Source organism: Chiloscyllium plagiosum, unplaced genomic scaffold (assembly GCF_037043375.1).
Source record: "Chiloscyllium plagiosum isolate Xiang-an unplaced genomic scaffold, Cpla_swu_hap1 HiC_scaffold_47, whole genome shotgun sequence".
Taxonomy (NCBI): Eukaryota; Metazoa; Chordata; class Chondrichthyes; order Orectolobiformes; family Hemiscylliidae; genus Chiloscyllium; species Chiloscyllium plagiosum.
In genome coordinates, this window is record NW_028270185.1 from 44,068,345 (window position 1) to 44,074,424 (window position 6,080).

At 38.5% G+C, this 6,080-nt stretch overlaps 1 non-coding gene across 1 annotated transcript; it reads right to left on the bottom strand.

Moving 5' to 3' along the window:
- Window positions 1–3,538: 3,538 nt before the first annotated feature.
- trnar-acg (transfer RNA arginine (anticodon ACG)) lies at window positions 3,539–3,611 on the bottom strand. The gene has a single exon. It is a non-coding gene; the product is annotated as a tRNA-Arg (tRNA).
- Between the last annotated feature and the right edge of the window lie 2,469 nt (window positions 3,612–6,080).

The following is a 6,080-nucleotide window of genomic DNA, read 5'->3' on the forward strand; positions in this document are numbered from 1 at the left end:
TCTTTAAACCTATGTTGTATTCCTTTGTTTACCAACCTTCATGACTATGCAATCAACATCACAGCAAAGTGTTGTTAAGCTATTGAATCAATTTATTTGTTTCCATTTCAACATTAATTGTCCAATCATTATCACTGCAATAATTGCACAAGTATTTCAATTAGTCTAACAAATAGAGTGAAATTCACATTTTAAGTTAATTTTAAGTTAAGTTTAACGAATGCTACAATATAAAAATCATTTTTTTTTTCAGGTCAACTATCCCACAATGGAACCAATGACTGCCAATCAAACACTCTTTGTAATTGTCTGATATTTGCTCATTTGAAAAATCACAATAAACTCAGACTAAAAAAATTCAGAGAACTATAATTACCTTTAGTTGGAATAATTCCTGTTCGTTTCTATACATTGCTCAGTCAAACAGCAATATGAGATTTCTCATTATTCTTAAACTAACTGATAGAATTTTGATAATCCTCTTGCTGCAAATTTCTAATAATTGTACAATCCATTATCTTGCATCAACGTGGAATTACAACTCAGTATATGAATAAATATAAAAATATTGCAGTGTATAATCTCTCAATCATTGCGAGTATCAAGTTTTATTTTAATGGTGGAAACAATGTTGAATTCATTTAATTATTTTCACTTCAATACTAACATTTATTGTGTTTATAATCACAATAAGAATTAACTATTCTTCGTGCTACAAAATAATTTAAAATTCATGATGTTTCACACAACAAAAAATAAACAAAACATCTCTTTGCTGTTTCATTAAGCAATATTTTTTAAAGTTTGAAAATTTAACTTTTTTGAAATGAAGGAAAGTTGTCTTCACGTGAACAGTCACATTGAATGACTAATTCACGGTCTGCTGTTCATTAGATTAGGTTCTCTACAGTATGGAAACATGCGCTTCGGCGCAACAAATCCACACCGACCCTCCAATGAGTAGCCCACCCAAACCCCTACCCTATATTTACCCCGACTAATGTACATCACTCTCTGGGAAATTTAGCATGACCGATTCACCTGGCCTGTGATTCTTTGAATTGTGGGAGGAAACCCACGCAGACATGGGGAGAATGTGCAAATGCCTTGCAGACAGTCACCCGAGATGAGAATTGAACCCTGGTCCCTGGCGCTGGGACACAGCAGTGCTAACCATTGTTCCACCCATTTTTTCCCTTTGATTCAAAAGAAGATATTTTCTTCAGGTTCCCACGAAAAGGCAGTATGTAATTCTCCTGGACCTAAATTCATGGAAGATGTTTGAGAACATTGCAGTCATAAAAGTGAAAAAGCACTAAATTCAAACATTTCAAGCACATAAATCATTGTTCTCCATTATTATAAAGGTGTAATAAAATTGATTTCTTCTGCTGTAAAATAATGAAATGTAACTTCCTATTAATCATTAGTCAGCTGATTCCTTCCATTTCTAATTCAATTTTGCAAATTATTTAATTATGCTTATGTATTGATCAAATTAAATTTCTACTTATTGTTCAATTTATCAATCGTCGAGAATTTGCCTTTATTTTCCATTCACCTATTCATATTGAATGAAAGTTTAATATATTTTGAAAATATTGGCGTGTGGTCATTTGAAGCTTGCATGCCTCACATTTATCTCACTTCTTGCATAATGGTTTAATTGTGTTTGAAGAAGGAATTCTACCAAAGATTATTTTTCAAATTGTTGACTTCACATATCTTTAACACTGAGTTGTCAACCTCTTCCTAAATTTTGTAAACTATCTCAATCTTATTGAAATCCATGATCACATAAAACACTTCACATAAAGCCATACAAATGTCTTCATGACCAGCTAATTACTATTAAGTGGAATAATCTAAGTAACTATCTTATTGCTCCTGAAAGCAAGCATCTCAGTAAGTATCTGGTTATCATTCCATCCAATAACTGCAGTAATTACACACAACACTGGTTGCTCAAAGCAATGTATATTCTTTATTCCTAAAGACCACGGGTTCTAACATGAAGAGATGTTGATGGTCCTGATTTTTGCTTTTCTCAAACAGGTTTTCAGCCCAAATATTGCAAAACAAGTCTAAACTGGGTTTTGTTAAACTGTAGGTGCAAACATTTTTAGCTCATGCCCATTAAAATTATTTATCAGCTCATCAGAGCAAAAACTGAGAGTTGCCTCTGTAAATTCACTGAAGTTCTCATATTAATTGTTCGTTTTCTTCTTAAAACTGAGGCAGCAGTGCTAACCACCGTGCCACCGTGCCGCCCTCAATGTCAGGGAATTCTGCATTGGATGTTCCTGAAATAAAAGTGGACAATGCAAAAGTTGTCCAAAATTGGTAAAGTTATTCAGTTATCTTCCAGAAGAAAATCGAAAGAGTTATTACTCTTGCATGGGGAGATCTGCTGAAATATACTGGGAATGAATAATCTAATTGTAGATGATGTAAATATAGGAGATGCTGTTCTGACTCTGTAACATCTTGCAGGCATAACCCTTTAAAGTTTTACAAGTTCATAAGGAGATGTCACATATGCACCAATATGGCATAACCGAAGTGAGTTTCAATGAATGGAGTTCACCCATCATCATGATGCCAAAGCGGGATAAGACCCAACAGTTATGTGTGGACTATCACAAAATCAATGTTTTTAGAAAGACTGATGCGTATACATATCTGAGGTTGGAGGACTGTGTGGAAAAGATTGGAGGAGCAACTTACATTTCTAAGTTGGACTTCCTCAAACGTTACTGGCAGCGAACTTTGTCAGAAAGATCAAAAGCAATTTTGTAACGCCAACTGGGATATATCGTTGAACACGGACAAATAGCCCCACGGCATGCGAAAACGAAAGTTGCAGGGGACTTTTACACATTGTTGACGAAAATAGCAGGACTACGGTTCCATGCATTGAGTGGCTTTTACTGAAAGTTTGTGCTGAATGTTAGCAGTGGGACTACTCCACTCAATGAACTGTTAAAAACAGGCAAGAAATTTCAGTGAACACAAGACTTTCAAAATGTTGTTTTTCTCAGAGTAGTGCTGATTGTGAGGAGACATGATTGACGTGTACGAAATAATGAGGAGCAAGGAATTACAGATTGAAGGAAACATTTGCTCTTTCTCTATGACCAGGGTTTGTAGATTTCAGATAAGATGCAGAAAGCTTTGTATAGACTGGCAGGAAAACTTTATCAGTCAGCGGGTGGTAGACTCAGGAACTCATTCCCTATAAAGATCAGTTGGACAGTTAACCCTTCATTCTTCTCTGATTCCACTGGCCAAAGAGTTTCGAAAAATGCTCAAAGTGAGCAACAGTTATTCGATCGATGGCTTTATGAAATGGAAAGGTGCCCTTGAGAAACGTGGACGACTATTCGGCTTCCCTCCTGTGATGACGCTGCAACATTGACTCTCATGTCCTCGGGGAAATTTCATGAGGGCATTCTCGTTCTTGCAGATGAAGAGCTCATACCTTATTCCGGCTTCAGAAAAATCACTGTTTAAGCAGGATTAACGTCTGCCCTGCCTGCGAGCCAGGTAGGATTGGAACCTACAGTCTCCTGATCCGTAGTCAGGCGCGTTATCCATTGCACCACTGGCCCGATGCATACACGCACACTCAGGAGCCGTGATGTTAATACGGACACGGTTAATAGCAGTCATGTTCACCAGTTGAACAAGCAATAAAGATAATCACTGTCACTGCTTCAGTCTAATCTTCATCACCTTTCAAAGCAGCGAATTTTCCAACTAAAAACACATATGTCCTCATGAAGTTTCCATTCAGCAGAATGAATGTCTGCTCAGTCACTCAATGGAATCACTGCTGATCTGATGAATTTCGAATCCACTTCTTCAGCATAACTGACGTGAACGTGAGCCTAATCACCACATGTAATATACCAGTTAACTTTCAGAGGTTTCGAGTACAGTAACGACTTTTGCGAGTATGCAAAAAAGTGAATACTGTGAACTGAGCAAAAATATCCCTTCATGGAAATGAATTCAGTGCAAAGTCAAACATATAAGAACGGCAGATGACGTAAACATTCCTCTGCATCACTCTGCACAGATGCTTCTCCAAGAATTGACTCTTTGCAGAATTCTTCTTTGTAATTTAGACTGTCCCAGTTGTAGATATTCTTACAATCCACAAACAAGTATCCTGCTGAAAACTACTTACTTAAGATTAAAATAGTTGACTAACTGTTCGACCAGCTGCTGTCCCAAAGTTCCGTTTTCCATGTCAATACAAGTTCTTGCAGGTGAAATTGGAGCTCCCAGCCTGATGTCCCACTGCTTCTTGATGCGTGGGAATTGAAGCCGCTGTCGTTAAGGCGGGACCGTTTAGCCTCGATATTTCACGCGCCTCCGTAACATCGGAGAATGGAATTACGCTCAACCGATTGCATTTTCGCAGCCACATGCTCGCGCTGAATGCCATTACCATTTCCAATTAGTTTTGGGTGCACTGCGACTCAATTTCTCTGATTCCACGCCCTTGAACTGGGACTATATGACATGCCATTATATGATTATGTAAATGAGTGAGGAAATTGGTTAAGTAACCGATGTTAAAATACAGTGTTATTGAGAAATACATTTCAACAATACCCTGCAGTATCCCATGACCATTTGAAGTTTATAGATATCTCGCAAATGTAATATCCTACAACCTCAGTGTTGCAATCTCTACACACTCTCCGGACATAGAATCTATATATTCAACCGAATCTGAGTTCCCACATCTCAGTCACTGTTTGACAAGTCTTCCTTTGTGCGTGTGGTTCTGTTCTTGGCATAACCTCTGCCACGATCCTTATTGCTTTTTGCATCGTGCTTTTCCATGTGGCGCCAGGATCATGAAATGGTTCTTCCTTGGCATTGGAAACACAGCAAGTTCTGCTCGAATCACAGTGACAGCAATCGGCATTTTCCCGTTTTACTCCATGTAATATGTGCTTAGCAAACGCTGAGAAAATCAATCTTTGTTTTACATGAAAATACGTGGTGATAAGTTTCCTTCTTCAAACACCCACTGTCTCACACCTTTGCGTTTCACATATCATAACCACCCTTTATCGGAGAAATCTCTCCCTCACACAAGAACTAACTCGCCTAAACGTCCACCCTCCCATTTCACTGAGGTACTGCGCAATATAATACTCACATTTACACTGTTCATTCTGTACTACTGCGGTCACTGTTTTGGGTGAAAGTGTTCAAACCCATGGTCGGCATCTTCAAGCAATTCAATCCATTTAGATGCAGCTGTTCTGTAATTAATCCGCATGGAGCAGCTTTTACTGACACGGACAATAGATTACTGGAACATCGGGCTCAGGATAAGTGCACAGCGCAGGATTGAGCAAACGATGTTTTATTGGAAACGACAAGTTTCTGTGGCTTTCTCCAGTAAATTATTTCATTTGTTCATTCGGTTCCCCCGAAATATTGCGTGCAGTTCTGCAATTCACATTACAGGAGTCATGTGATCGCACTGGAAACCTTGCAGAAATTTACCAAGTTGAAAAGTTTAGGTGATGAAGACAGATTGTTTTGACTGGGGTTGTTTTCTTAAGGCAGAGGAAACTGTGATTATACATGTTTCATATGCACTAAGTAATGAGCAACATGGACAGTGCAGACTAAAAGAAACGTTTCCTCTTGACCGATCAACAGGGGCGTAAACTGAAGTTAAAAGGTGGAAAGGATTGAGGAGATATGCAGAAAAATCTCATCAGCAAGCGGATGGTTGAATCTGGATTCACTGTCTGAAGGGATGCGCAGAGGCGAACCCACATAACCTTCAGAAATACACGGATCTGAACTTGAGTTGTTAATGCATACAAGGCCAAGTGATGAAAATGAATAAAGATAGTCAAGCGATTGCATCTGACGAAAGCATGTACAACGACCTTGAGGGCTGTCATTCTACACATACGTGGCATTCGTATAGCTGTCCATGGTGGGCTAACAGGTCCATTTTTTTCGCTTTCTTCGCTGTCACCCGGCTTTGATTCTCAGTCCGGGAGTGGGGTTTGTTTTGATCATTTCGGTTTCAGAACAGT